The 15,702-nt window shown below is 42.3% G+C and overlaps 1 protein-coding gene across 1 annotated transcript in view; it reads right to left on the bottom strand.

Moving 5' to 3' along the window:
- MBOAT2 (membrane bound O-acyltransferase domain containing 2) overlaps positions 1–15,702 on the bottom strand; it is a 166,226-nt gene that overhangs the window by 144,710 nt on the left and 5,814 nt on the right. Inside the window, exon 2 of the mRNA XM_057431886.1 lies at positions 15,416–15,535. The gene's annotated coding sequence lies outside the window, so the exon portion shown is untranslated. The remainder of the gene's footprint in view (positions 1–15,415; positions 15,536–15,702) is intronic.

The raw sequence follows: 15,702 nt of genomic DNA, 5'->3' as shown, positions 1-15,702 counted from the left end.
TGGGATGCAGTTGGGAGGGATAAATTTCAGAGGACATTTAGTTGAAACTAATGAAATGTAGGTACAAAGCCTAATTGGATACCAATATGCTAAGAGTAATTATTAATGGTCCACTGCAAAAATTGAGGGATCAATCAAGCAACATTTTTCTGTTGAGCTCGGGGCTACAGGATTCTGGCCCAGATCCAGTTTCATTCAAAGTTTCATTTGCAACCTGGATGATGAACTAGAGAACATTTCTATTAAATTTGCAGACAATATGAAACTGCAGGGAACCAAAATTATATTGGCTGGCAGGATTAGAATTCAAAGTGATTTTGACATATTAGAAAAATATTCAGAAGAAGATGTGAGAGAGAATTCAGAGGAAGTGATGCAAAGCTGTACACTCAGGCCATGTTGTCACAACTGTGTGAGATCTGTGCATTGCTCAATCACCTAGTATTACCACTCAGCTCAATAGCAGATACAATGTGTAACATCACCATTTGTAGCCTATTACTGCATGAAAAAACACACCATTTTCACCTCTACCTCAAGCAGCAGCAGAAGTGGCAGCAGGCAAGGTATCTACCTGGAAGTGATCAGAGAACCAGGTGAAGGGGCATGGACCCATTCAAAGTGCATTACACACATCAAGGTGAGTGCATGCAGAAAGGGCCAATGCAATTGTATAGTACTAATTCTGGGCTACTGTAGTCCTGACATCTGCAGGACTTCCCAACTACATTCCCATCCTTTTATTTCTGCTAGCACTGCTTCTAATGCAACCACATGCTGAGACAGTTCAGCAGGCTGACAGCTGTGTCCAACATGAAAGTGATTATTTCTCAGCCAGAGCAGCTCCCAGAGCCAGCTCACCATGTAATTATATGAGTTGTGCAACACAAGGGATGGGAACATGCATCTGGGGGTGGGACAGGAGGATCACAACAGCCCAGATGCCACCAGTTTCAGGAGTCATAGCACTGTAAAAAAAAACCAGAGGACTCAACGAAGACTTCTCTGTGAAGATTTCACTCTACCCAGGAAGATAAAAGTACTCCACCTCCAAAGCCATCTTGTCCCATGAGAAAAGAGACTTCTCACAGCTATGAAATGTACTTCAAATATGGGGGGATTGGCTGTAGAAAATGTGCTTGATCGCCTGAAGGCCAGACTCAGATGTCAAACTACCTTATCAGGATTCTGCTTCTCTGCTGTCTTCTGAATAGTATTTGCAGGAGCAAGGAGGAATAGATGGCACAAGGCAGAGAGCAAGATGCCCAAGCACAGCCACGGTCACCAGCTGTGCCTGCCACAGCTTGTCCACTCACCTAGGACAAATGTGAGGGCAAACTGCGCAAAATGCCCTGACCAACTATTTTATGCAAAATCCCTGACTGCTGCTTGCTGTGCTGTGAAATTATGCATATGATGGAGTGAAAGCAATAAACAATTGTTTATTCAAATCTTGCTCCCAGTCTTTTTTTTTTAGTGGTGTTTGCCCTACTTTGCATCCCAGACACTTAGGCTGCGCCAGACCAGGCATAGGGCTGGCTGAGCCTATATCCCAGAGGCTGTTATTTCATTGATTATTCCCAACACGGTCTTCATAGTCCCCAAAATTATTACAGCTACTTTCCTGCTCGGCAAAATAAAAGTGCAAACACAGCACAAATCTGTTAAAGTGTAACAGACCTTGTTAAACTGTAACAAAGAGCTGAGCTACACAAAGACAATTCCGGTTCTGAAAGACAGAGGGCATATGGGCAACAGGCTGAGAGAGTTGGGCTAGCTCAGCCTGGAGAAGAGAAGGCTCCCAGGAGACCTTGTTAACAGTCTTCCAGTACCTAAAAGGTGGCCTACGAAAAATCTGGAGAGGAACCTTATATAAGGGCATATAGGGACAGGTCAAGGAAGAATGGCTTTAAGCTGACAGAGGGGAGATTTAGATTAGATATTAGCAAGAAACTCTTTACTATGAGGGTGGTGAGGCACTGGCACAGGTTGCCCAGAGAAACTGTGGCTGCTCCATCCCTGGCAGTGTTCAAGGCCAGGCTGGACAGGGATTGGAGCAACCTGGTCTAGTGGAAGGTGTCCCTGCCCGTGGCAGGGGGATTGGAACTAGGTGACCTTTAAAATGCCTTCCAACCCAACCTATGATTCTATGAAATACCAGACTTTGTGTGTTGCATCATGTGTTCTGCTGCACTCATCCCATCTAGAGACCCTTGCAATCTGCTGCTCCTCAGTGGAAGGTATTTTTCAGGACTAGAGGGAATCTTGGTCTTCTGGGGAAATGTATCAACTGCCATACTTAGGGCATAAATGCTGAGGGTGGCGTGATGGAGGAAGCTGCACATATGCAGAACGTGGCAGACGATGCTGCATTCTCTTGGCCCTGGCACTAACTGACCATCATCTGCTCTCACTTCAATAAAGGTATAGAAGACACGATCACTTGGACAGCAGTAAGAGCAACTGGAGGTCTAGAAACATAAGGAAAGATTAGAAGAATAAAGGCCATTTTTTCTGTGGAAGAAAGAAAAATAAAGCCTCATAATAGTCTTCAAAACTTTCTAACTGTAAGAAGTACTGGAATAAACTATTTGCAGTGATTACACTCACTCCAAGTCTTTAGGAGCTGCTCAGACAAGGCCCCGTGAGGAACGTAGTGGTACAATTTTGAGATGAATTTGTGGGCTGTGCCACCTCTGCCTAGATTTTTATGATTTTACAATTAACACACATCATTGCATTTGCATCCTGCAACAGACAAAAAAAAAAAAAAAAGAGATTCATTAGGTACAGAAGAGGATTAGAGGGATTTAGTTAAGAATATTGCTGTAATCAGAGTCCCCTGTTATTTTACTGACAGAATCTTTGCTAAAAAATCAGAGGCCCAGACAACTCTGCAAGCCATAATACTGATGTTATTCCTCTTCAGTCTTCAAGTTATTATTCAATTCCAGTTATTATTATTCAATTGCTCTTTTAGTTACTTTTGTTACAATTCAATTAATTGTACTCAAATAAAAAAAGAAATACTCATCTTTACCAAACCCAGAAGTATATTATAACTCATATTTGTATAAATAGAATATGTTGCCACCTATTTGAGCACTATTCTGTGGATTTAATACTGTTAGACCACACTAAGAGATCCAGCTTTTCTTAAGTCCTTCAGTGTTTTGCACTAACAAGTACGCTCTGGAGAAATGCTTCCGGAATCAGCTCCCATCTTTTAAGACAGCATTAGAATAGTTCCAGTAATTATTCTGTCAATCAAACCCATTTTACTGAACTACCTGCACGATTGGATTTGACTACGCAAAGTAAGGATAACAACGAAATAGAAGATCTGCACAGGAACTGTTTCAACAATCCCAGACTTCTCACTTAAATTGCCCTATGGAAATGTTCATTTTGCCAAGCTTCTCCTCTTTTTGCCTGTCCTTTAGGAGATATCTGGTCAATTTACTGGTGCACTTGTGTACCCAAATCTCATTGCTTACTTCATTTCAACTGCCTGGGTGCGCTCACATATGCTATAAGGAGGAGGAAGCCTGGAAGCAGTTCTGGTTGCCTTCAGAAAAACAGGCTGAAATGTTGTTTAGTGCTTTGATACTGCTTATACTCCCGTGCTGAATGACAAGGTAGAATACTAGTTATAAGAAACCAATTCCAGATTTTGCAGTGGTAAAATGAGTCCTGGGAAAGGAGACATCTCAGCACACGGCAGGTTTATTCTGGATCCTACTGATATTTTCTACCCCTTGCTTTCAAACACACACACTTACTGCCTTTGAATCCCAAAGGTTAGCAAGGTTTTTTTGTTCTAGGTGGGTCTTTCCACAGAGAAGGAGGAGCTGGTGGTGGGGCAATTACTCTATTTCTTTTATTTACAAATACTTTCTCTAAGTACAAGAAAAATCAAAATAATAGCACAGAACACTACAGCTCCCATCCCCAAATCTCCCAGCCAAAATCTGATTCAAAATCCTTTTTTTCTTGCTCAATTTTTTCTCACATCACAGTACCAGACTTATGTGGGTGTGCCCTATTCTGTGTTTATTTATCCAAGTGATGTTTCTGCCTCCCTTTGTGTAGACAAGCAAGAAAGAACAAAGCAATTACCCAACAAATTCCTCCGCTGATATATGCTTTCTTTTGGGTGGAGCCTGCTGTTATTTCAGCTGCTTTTTTCCATTGAAGTGTTTAGTAACTTCTTAATCTTAAATGAGTGTCCTGGTTTCATCTGGGATAGAGTTAATTTTCTTCCTAGTAGCTGGTACAGTGCTGGTCTTTTTAATTTAGTCTGATAACAATGCTGATAACACACTGATGGTTCAGTTGCTGCTCAGTAGCACTTACCCTGATCAAGGACTTTTCAGTCTCATGCTCTGCCAGTGAGAAGGGGCACAAGAAGGCAGAAAGGGAGCACAGCAAGGACACCTGACCCAAACTAGCCAAAGGGGTATTCCATACCACAGCATGTCATGCCCAGTACATAAACTGAAGGAGTTACCCAGAAGGGACCGATCACTGCTCAGGTTGGGCTGGCTATCAGTCAGCGGGTGGTGAGCAATTGTATTGTGCACCACTTGTCTTTCTTAAGATTTGTCTCTTTGTTGTCTTCCATTTTGTAGTAGTCATTGTCATTGTTATTAGTAGTAGCAGTATTAGTAGTATTGTTATCTTTTCTTTCAATTATTGAATACTTCTTATCTCAACCCATGGGTTTTACCTTTTTTTTTTTCCGATTGTCCTCCCCATCCCCTGGGAGTATTTGTGCAACCACGTGGCTGTGTGGTGCTTAGTTGCCAGCTGGAGTTAAACCCAACAACAAGGAATCCCGTAATACTGTATACATAACAATATCCTTATCCTTGCTGAATCCGCTGATAAACCCTAATTTTTTACTGCAGTATAGGACTTCAAGCCAAGTGGAGAAGAATATAATAAGGCAATCCTTTCATTTTTCATCCGAATTTTGCAGAGATTTCAAAGATGCTTAAATTAGCTTTGTGGACTGTACTTCACTTGGTCTTCATCTTATTTCTGTTTGTTTATTTATTTTAGCCCCTCCAGCAACACTCAATAAATAATCATTTCCTTTCTGTTAAAATCTACCACTGTATGTTTATTCCAGTTCATGTTTACTACTGTTTTAGCTGAAAATCATTACCAGCCCAAGGAAGCTTAATTCAAGAAGCTGTTAGTGCAGGCCAGCAATATGAGAATTTAACTCCCAGAAATTAGGGAAATTAAAGCAAACATGGTTACAATTTAGCTATGTAGCATACACAATCCTGAATGAAGTGAAATTCAAAGAAGTTCTATTACACATTGCATACAAAATCAAAATACTTTTAATGTAACAGTATTTTTGCTAAACATGTGACAGAAGGAACCAACAGAAGTGTGTTTCCCACTGATATTGAGTTAGTAAGTCTGATTCAGCTTGAGGCTGACTTCCAGTCTGCAGACTCAATAGAATTCCAGTCCCAGTGGAAGAAAGGCTAACTGCATGTTTTTCCAACAGAAAACTCAGAGCAGACAAATTCTCAAGCTTTTTGAGATCTTTCAAAAATTAATGTGTCCTACCAACTCAAAGCCCAGAAGATTTCTTGGTACTCATTGGGAAGAATAGTTCTTTTCTTTTCTCAAATTGATTGGAAATAAAAGTGCATTGAGAGATTTTATGTTAGTGTAACTGTGGCCTGCAATGTCTTGGCTAGCAAATGACAAGGGCAGCTTAGAAAATGAGCTTCCAGCCAGACACTCAGTCTTCCTATAATCCACCTTTAATATGCTACTCATGCTGGCATCCCATCCTACCGCATCCCCACAGTCATAATAGAATCATAGAATAATTAGGGTTGGAAAGGACCTTAAGATCATCTAGTTCCAAACCCCCTGCCATGGGCAGGAACACCTCACGCTAAATCATATTACCCAAGGTCTCATCCAACCTGGTCTTGAACACTGCCAGGGATGGAGCATTCACAACTTCCTTGGGCAACCCATTCCAGTGCCTCACCACCCTAACAGGAAAGAATTTCCTTCTTATATCCAATCTAAACTTCCCCTGTTTAAGTTTTAACCCATTACCCCTTGTCCTGTCACTACAGCCCCTAATGAAGAGTCCCTCCCCAGCATCCCTATAGGCCCCCTTCAGATACTGGAAGGCTGCTAGGAGGTCTCCATGCAGCCTTCTCTTCTCCAGGCAGAACAGCCCCAACTTTCTCAGCCTGTCTTCATACAGGAGGTGCTCCAGTCCCCTGATCATCCTAGTGGCCCTCCTCTGGACTTGTTCCAACAGTTCCATGTCCTTTTTATGTTGAGGACACCAGAACTGCACACAATACTCCAGGTGAGGTCTCACAAGAGCAGAGTAGAGGGGCAGGATCACCTCCTTCGACCTGCTGGTCATGCTTCTTTTGATGCAGCCCAGGATACGGTTGGCTTTCTGGGCTGCAAGCGCACACTGAAGCTGGCTCATGTTCATTTTCTCATCAACCAACACCCCCAAGTCCTTCTCTGCAGGGCTGCTCTGAATCTCTTCTCTGCCCAACCTGTAGCTGTGCCTGGGATTGCTTCGACCCAGGTGTAGGACCTTGCACTTGGTAAACTTGGTAAACTTCTTGAGGTTGGCATCAGCACACCTCACAAGTGTGTCGAGGTCCCTCTGGATGGCATTCCTTCCCTCCAGGGTATCAACCGAACCACACAGCTTGGTGTCATCGGCAAACTTGCTGAGGGCGCACTCAATCCCACTGTCCATGTCACCGACAAAGATGTTGAACAAGACCGGTCCCAACACCGATCCCTGAGGGACACCACTCGTTACTGGTCTCCAGCTGGACATTGAGCCATTGACCACAACTCTGTGTGTGGCCATCCAGCCAGTTCTTTATCCACCGAGTGGTCCATCCATCAAATTGATTTCTCTCCAATTTAGAGACAAGGATGTCGTGTGGGACAGTGTCGAACGCTTTGCACAAGTCCAGGTAGATGACATCAACTGCTCGACCCCTGTCCATCAGTTCTGTAGCCCCATCATAGGAAGCCAGCAAATTGGTCAGGCAGGATTTCCCCTTAGTGAAGCCATGCTGGCTGTCACCAAGCACCTTGCTGATATTCATGTGCCTTAGCATGCCTTCCAGGAGAATCTGCTCCAAGATTTTGCCAGGCACAGAGGTGAGACTGACTGGTCTGTAATTCCCCGGGTCATCCATTTTCCCCTTCTTGAAAATGGGGGTTATATTTCCCTTTTTCCAGTCGTTGGGAACTTCACCTGACTGCCATGATTTCTCAAATATGATGGCCAGTGGCTTAGCAATTTCATTTGCCAGCTCCTTCAGGACCCGTGGATGGATCTCATCAGGACCCATGGACTTGTGAACATTCAGGTTTTTAAGATAGTCTCGAACCAGTTCCTCTCCTACAGTGGGCACCAAGGTCTTCATTCTCACAGTCCCTGCATCTGCCTTCCAAGACTTGGGTGGTTTGGTCAGAGCATTTGCCAGTGAAGACCGAGGCAAAGAAGTCATTCAGAACCTCAGCCTTCTCCAAATCCTGTGTAGCTATTTCTCCCGAGAGCTTCTTGAGGGGGCCTACATTCTCCCTAGTCTGTTTTTTATTTGCTATGTACCTGTAGAATCCCTTCCTGTTATCTTTAATACCTCTAGCTAAGTTTAATTCTAACTGGGCCTTAGCTTTCCTAACCTGGTCCCTAGCTTCCTGGACAACATCCCTGTACTCTTCCCAGGCCACCTGTCCTTGCTTCCACTTATTATAAGCCTCCTTTTTCATTTGAATTTTCCTCAGGAGCTCCTTATCCATCCAAGCAGGTCTCCTGGCCCTCCTGCTGCACTTCCTTCTAGTTGGGATGCAACACTCCTGAGCTTGTAGCAGGTGATCCTTGAATATCAACCAACAGTCTTGGGCCCTCCTCCCCTCTACGGCTGTATCGCATGGAACCTTACTAAGCAGGTTCCTGATGAGGCCAAAGTCTGCTCTTTTGAAGTCCAGGGCAGTGAGCTTGCTGCACGCTCTTCTCCCTGTCCTGAGGATCTCAAATTCGACCATCTCGTGATCGCTGCATCCAAGGCTGCCCTGGAGCGTCACATTTCCAATCAGCCCTTCCCTGTTGGTGAGCACAAGGTCAAGCATGGCACCTCTCCTTGTCAGCTCCTCTATTACTTGCAGAAGGAAGTTGTCTTTTACACAATCGAGGAACCTCCTGGATTGCTTGTGCCGGGCCGTACCGTCCTTCCAACAGATGTCAGGGTGATTGAAGTCACCCATGAGAACAAGGGCCGGTGAGTATGAGGCTTTTCCTATCTGTCTATGGAGTGCTTCATCCACAGAGTCCTCTTGATCAGGCGGTCTCTAACAGATCCCCACAGTAATGTCTCCCATGGCTATATTCCCTTTAACCCTGACCCACAAACTCTCTGTGGACTGCTCACCTGTCCCCAGACAGAGTTCCATACTCTCCAGCCTATCCCTAACATAAAGGGCAACTCCCCCTCCCTGCCTGCCAGGCCTGTCTTTTCTAAAGAGCCTGTAACCTTCCATTCCAACACTCCAGTGTTGGAGCCATCCCACCATGTTTCTGCGATGCCTATTATATCATACCCCCGTAGACGTGCACACATCTCTAATTCCTCTTGTTTGTTCCCCATGCTACGGGCATTTGTATAGAGGCATCTGAGCCGAGCTCCAACTGAAGCTGGCTCATTGGCTGGAGAGGCTGGGATATCTCTACATTGCTCCAAGCATTTATTATAGGTTCTGGCAACTGACTGGTTGTGTTGGAATGGAATGATGCCCCCCTCCCCCAACACATCTAATTTAAAGCCTCCTTGACCAGTCTGGCAAGCCTCCTACCAAAACTGCTCTTTCCCTTCTTTATCATCAGACCAGCTCCACCAGCCCCCACTAGACCTGGCCTACAAACCTGGGTCCCGTGTTCAAGACACCCAAACCCCTGACTATGATACCACCCTTTTAACCACTTATTAACCTGGACAATCCTCCTAGCTTTTTTTAGGTCCTCCCCTGCATCCTGGAGAATTGATGAAAAGACTATCTGAGCTCCACAGCCCCTAACCACCTCCCCCAGGGTTCTGTAGTCCTTCTTTATGCTCCCCAGGCTACTACTATCTATATCCCTAGCACCCACATGTGACACCAGGAGTGGCTAATAGTCCATGGGACTTACTAGAGCAGGCAGCCTCTCTGCCACATCCCTGATCCGTGCCCCCGGTAGGCGACACACCTCCCTTGAGACAGGGTCTGGCCGGCAGACAAGTGCTTCTGTCCCTTTCAGTGTAGAGTCCCCTACTACTATGACCCGCTGCTTTTTCCTAGCGGCACCAGTAGAGATCTTCTTTACCAGTGCACCAGCCGGCTGTTTCTGGCTCGAGTGCGCTTCCTCATTAGCCCCCTGCAGGACAGCAAAGTGGTTCTGCGTGGGGACAGGGGATTTAGGGGAAAGCCCCTTGCTTTCGGTTGTCCTTTTCCTTCTTTTTTTTTTTTTTTTTTGTTGCTTTTTTGTCACTAAATCCCAGCTTCCCAGGTTAACGGCCTCCTTCTTTCCGTCATGAGGTAGAGGTGAAGCTCGAGGCTCCTGCACAGTTTGGGCCAGGAGCAAGCATTCCTGCTTCCTCTCAGCTTCCCTGACGTCTCGCAGCCTATTGACAGCATCCCGCAGCTCAGCCACCTGCTGCAGGAGGACCTCCACCAGGGAGCACCGAGTGCAGCCCTGCCCATTGTGCACCCTCCTCTCACCAGACCAGTGCAGGCACTCTCTGCACCCCGAGCTCTGCACTGCAGCCTCCCCTCTCATCGGCGCTGTCTGGGTGCCTACTCTGGCCACCGCCGGGGCAGCCAGAGCAGAGCTCCCACACCGGGCCCTGATCATACGACGAGTGCTCACCGTCCCGCTCGCCTGCCCGCGCAAACTACCTCGCCGCGCTCCCTGGGGCAGGTTTTTACCCAGTCAGGGCTGGTGCCGCTGCTCCTGGCTCCGCCCCCTGTGAGTCAGCTGCTCGCTCTCATCAGCTGAGCTGCCGGCTCTGGGCAGCTCCTGTCGAGGACTTGAGGCTCCCTCAGTGGCTCTTGTCGCTCTGCGTTGAGGCTCCTGGACGCTGATCTCTCCCCTCGGTGTTGAAGGCGTCCTCTCTCGAGCTACTCACCTCAGCAATTCAATATCAATAAGTACATTTTCTTCCTTTGAAAAAACACACTTTTCTGTATGTACATCTCATCTGAAAAGCTTTAAAATCATCCTTGAGTTTAAAGCAAGGAGCTTTAAAAACCTCCTTGGCAAGACAGACCCTAACACACAGTCTTTCTTTAAGGCTTTGTTGGCAAGTTCCTCATGAGAGAAACAAGGAGTGAGTAAATTCACTCAGATGAAAAACCAGATCATCCCACTGTACCTTGCCACTGAATCATTGCAATACCTCCCATTCCTGTGTTTCAGATGCAAGTACTGTGTTTTGACACTCCATTACATTTTAGCTATTTTCCTTTAATAAAGTGAGTCCCAAGCCACCTAATCAAAGCTCTCCACTTGTTCTGATGATAGGCATAAGTGAAAGTTTTGTTATAAAATTAGGTCAATAAAGGACTGCTATATTAGGTCACTGAAGAGCTCATACACCCCCTATTACACAATGTCTGCTAGTAAAAGTGAACTACCAGTGACAAACCATGACAGTGTAACAACAGTAATGATAATGACACTTAGCTACCTCACAGTTGTTTGGAGTTCTCCACAAAACCAGCATTTTTCATGCAAATAGGAAGTCAGAACCTGATAAAAATAATTTATGAAAGTGACATACTGTTTTGCAACAAATAAGCATTATGTTAAGGCACAAAGTCTAAACACTCTTTTAGACTAGATAATCATTCCCACTGTACTTCTGGAAAGGCATAATTGTACAAAGAACTGCACTAACTCACACACATGGTCAAATAGTGTGTCACAACTGAAACCTCAGTGCTTGCAGGTACATTTTATTATTGCTGTAATATAATAATTTGTGGTGACATGAGACACCTTCTTCTGCAAACTCCTATAACATTGCTTTCATTCTTACTCACAATTTTCCAAACAGTGGTTGTAGCCAATAGTAGAGCTGAACTAGCCTCATGCAGCAACGGGGAGAACCAGAGGATTACATCAAATAATGCACACAGGCTGTCACATGCATGTCACACAGGCTTAGAATGAGGATAGAGAGAGGTTAAGCACTGGCAAGAGGTCATTTTATGTAAATAGAAGTGGAGAGCAATAAGTTCAGTCAGCTGATTATTTATCTGGTATGAAATTTTGCTTGAACATTTGGCTGTGGGATACAAAAATGCTAATGTGACTCTGTGGATATTCTTGAAAGCATAATAGATTTGAAGAGTAGATAGATAATCTCATAGAAATAAATACTTTGGCCCATGCTGAAAATGGCACTCATGACAATACTACTTAGACATTAGAGATACTGCAATAATTGGTTTCATGTAAAACAGATAGCTAAAGACATTGGATTAGTTCCCAGGAGTGTACTAGAATACATCATTGAAGATGGGTTCTTTAATTGAATGCATATAGGAATAGATATAACAGCTTGAGCCATACACAGTATGTCACAAACTTTAACAACCATGGCCACATTTCATTTTGCACACTATCCTACCCCATAAACCAGCTTGTTTCAAATTTAAAGGTACAGAATGCAGTCTATTTCCTGAAGTGGAGTTTTATATTCTTTGAGGAAGGAAACATCATCCTGATTTTTAGTGAAAAGAACCTAATATAGTCCTGAAGCAATATAAATAATAAATCTCACTGTTACACATTTATAAAGAATCCATCAGTATGATACATATTTAACAAACATGCACTTCAAATTTCATTATATATGTATTTGAAAATTAACTCCACTTCCTTGGTTTCCATAAATTGTCCTGTATAGCTGGTTTATATATATGGACTAAGTATTTTTATTTTCATTTTCCATTTTTTAAGTATATTTGTAGAAATTGAAATACTGTTTGAGCTACATTTACTTTTTTCTGACTTGGGGGAAGTGGTATCTCTCCATTTTTTTCTTATAGGAGCCGTCAATATCTAGACTGAGTTTTTGGTTAAGTGCATTGGTAGGGTGTACCTACCCTGTTCTGATTTTGCAGTTGTACATGTGGAAAAGTAAATACAGAACTACTCAAGCCACAAGGACCACAGACCACTCTAATGAAATAATCAGACATCCTGCATTAAAGAATTTCCTCCTTTTTTTACTTTGAAAAAAAAAAAGTTATTATAAACCAAATAATCTCTACCTTTGGCCAAAGACAACTGTGCACTGTAATGGTTCTCTTATGAGAGTTATCATAAGACAATAGCTTTGGAAATAAAGTGCTATGTTGTCCTTTAGTGTAAAGAAAATGAAAATACGTGAATGGAAATCATGTGACTTCCTTGGAATGTTTTATTAAATCTCAATTGACTCTTGTAAATTGCTTTCAAATTACTGCACTAACTCTTTTCCCTTGTTTAGAGATGAAGCAATGTAGTATTTACTCAACAAGTCTTTCAATACTTCAAAAACGCTTCAGAAAAAGTCTTAGCTTTCAAAATGGCATACGTGCTTTGAAGCATATACTTGAATTAATGATAAATTTTTGCAGAATGTATTATTCTTTCACAGGACAAAATAAGATTGTAAATCCATAAACATCAAATTAGGTTGCCTGCAGTTTGCACCATGGTAGCCTTGTTTCAGAAGTGTTCTGAAACCACAGGAGGGAGTGGATTGCATCAGCTCTCAATCCAGTGAAGATACTTTCCATGACACGCCATTCATGCACACAGCAATTATGCTCAGATTACTCTGACCCACATGGACAGTCCTGTTCTGCGGAGCCAATTTTCTTCATGTACCGCTACCTGGGATGCTAATGCAAAAGAATTAAGGTCTGCCTTAGGCTCCTTACATGCATCACAGTAAGAAACTGCACTGCACGCAAGCACTGCTGCATTTGAATGCTTAGTGCCAAGTCAGTTGTTAGTATTTCCTTTTTTTTTATTTCCTTCATAGGATACTGTAAATGTTGATGTTAACATATGTTAACATAAATGAGGGATTTTTTAATTATTATTTTTATCAGATAAATTTACTAGCTACTACAAACCAAGCAACATACTGGCATGTGATTTGTATCTCTTCATTAATAATCTGCTTGTAACCTTTTATGCCAAGACATGAAAACTTCATTACATACGCCACAATGTTTTACATCTCCTTGGATTCTAAGCATTGGTATTTTCTTGATGGACTTTCTAAAGCATTTTTTGAGGCAGCAATCTCTTTTTTAGTTATTTTAAGGCACATCATGATTGTGCCCCTTTTTCTTTTTATCTAGACTTAGATTGTTTTTTCTTTTTCCTGTGGTAATACATTCTTCTACCCACTGAGAACTGTGACTCATTTTTCACTACCTTTTAGTCATTAGATAGTGACACCAAAAGAAAGATTAGCAGATACCTTAAGAGTTAGTGGAACTGCTTAAACACAAATAAGGCTGATATAAAAGGTCTGAACTTTTTGCCATCCACAAGTCTGTTCATTTCTACTGAAGTTCATCACTGTCTGCCACTAATCCTACAAAGCTTGGGAGGGATCAGCTACTCATAACACCAGTGAAAGCAGGTCTTTGTTATAACACTCTCAGGTTTTTTGTACATTATTGAGGCTTGTAAGCCTCATTCAGACTGTCTGTTACTTAGCAAACATTCTAACTACAATATGTGTATATAATTCAGTGCTTCAGAAAAATCTGTGCTTTTCTCCTTTTTTTTTCTGTTAATTTCATTAATCACAGATGTTTTTATTTACAATTCATGCTTACAATTTCATTCTCTATCCACAATAAATGCCTTATAAATAAACACATTTTTTTTTTGCCTTCTCCTTAGTGGCAAAATAATGATTGCATTGATAAAGTTCAAAGCTAGAATGTTTTGCCTGTAGTGGATTTATTATTACCGTTATAAATGTTACCTTCAAAGAGTCAAAGTTAGTTATCCCAGTCCTCCCTCTTTAATGAAATTATTTTGTTTCCTTAAACTGTGTTTAATAACTAATAAGGGTGACTGGAAAATTAATATACATCTTGCTGTATTGATTTAGTTTTAGTTCATTCTGTTTTCTCTGTGAAGTCTACAAGCCTTCGGGTCCTATCTAATGTATTAATTTCTGACATGTGCATCTTTCTACTGCCTGAGCTCCTCTGCTGTTCTGAAAAAGCCTCAGAGATTATTTAAATTCTATGCTTTGCTTTTTCAGCTGTTTACCATTTCCCACATAATTTTATTATGTACTTCAAAACATTATAATTGTACTCTAAGAAACTCCATTATCATATCAAGTCTAACTTAACACTGAACAGCATTAAGTTTAGTCCCTGTATCCATTGTCCTGCAACTGCAGGAACATTGCCAGACCCTGCCTAAAAGTGCCTCGCAGCAATTCCATGCTTAGTGCTGCGTTTCAAAATGTACAGCTACTAGTGTTGGAGGGTAATGACTTAGTAATATGCTGTGCATAAATAGGTAAGATGCAAGCAACATTAAGATTGTAGTACTATGATAAGTGCAATGAGAGCAAAGTGCATAATTATTTAGATGATGGCATAGGCAACACAATGGTGTGCTTAAAACCCACAAAATGCTAAATTCGGACCTACAGAGTGCAAGGCCACTGTGACTGCAGCAGCTTGATTTCAGCGAAGTTAGGTGCCAACTGTAGCATTACTTTACATACTTAGAATGAGCCCGACAGTTGGGAGAGATACACATTCAAAAACAGGATCCTAAACCAAGAGGGAAAGGATGAAGAACTGATCTCTGTGTATCAGTCTCAGTCCTTTCTGGGTATTAGACATAAAGAGATGGGTAAGTACATCAGCAGTTAAACTGAACTATTTGAGAACAGGGACTGTAATAACCAAAGTACTTTTTGTTCCATTTTTATCAAAAGAAATTAAAAATGTCTTTTTATATTAATTTTGTGTTTAAACTGGAATCAGAATGCTTCACTTTCAGAAGCTAAATACCAAGAAAGGGAGGTTAGACTCACAGAACTGGTGCAGAAGACATGGCTGTTTCTAAAACCAAAAAAGATTACAATATTCTTACAATCATTCTCAAATTCATCTGTCTTAAGAGATTTTAAAACACAGAGTATATTTAGTAGTGTGTATTAGTGCACTGTCCAAAGTCCTAAAGCGTGCTTACGCATCTTCAGGAAGACTTTGAGAATTCAGAACCTATGCGAGGGACTTTTCTAACAACTTAGCAATATGGCTGATTGCACTCCAGGACCCATGCTATATTTTTGTGCTTCTAACTTACCAGTACAGATGTGAAAAGGTGTCCCTCTCAAAGGAGATGCACCATGCTCTGTGTTACAGGGGGGCTGTTCTCAGTCTTGCCTGCTGATTATGTTCAGTTGCATCAATTACTTAATATATTCTGAAAAAAGGACAATTTCTCTGAGTTCTGGAAGGCAGATGATTGTTGTTGCTCCTTCCAACTGAAATATTCTATTCATACATGGTGCTGTGCTATACAAACTATGTCTTCTCAGTATAATTTGAGGGAATGACCTTATCCACAGAATCCTTCCTGCTTGAGATCTT

This window comes from Pezoporus wallicus, unplaced genomic scaffold, assembly GCF_028554395.1.
Source record: "Pezoporus wallicus isolate ANWC-B61680 ecotype Strahan unplaced genomic scaffold, APGP_CSIRO_Pwel_v1 contig_161, whole genome shotgun sequence".
Lineage (NCBI taxonomy): Eukaryota > Metazoa > Chordata > Aves > Psittaciformes > Psittacidae > Pezoporus > Pezoporus wallicus.
This window is presented reverse-complemented; position numbering and strand designations above follow the sequence as displayed.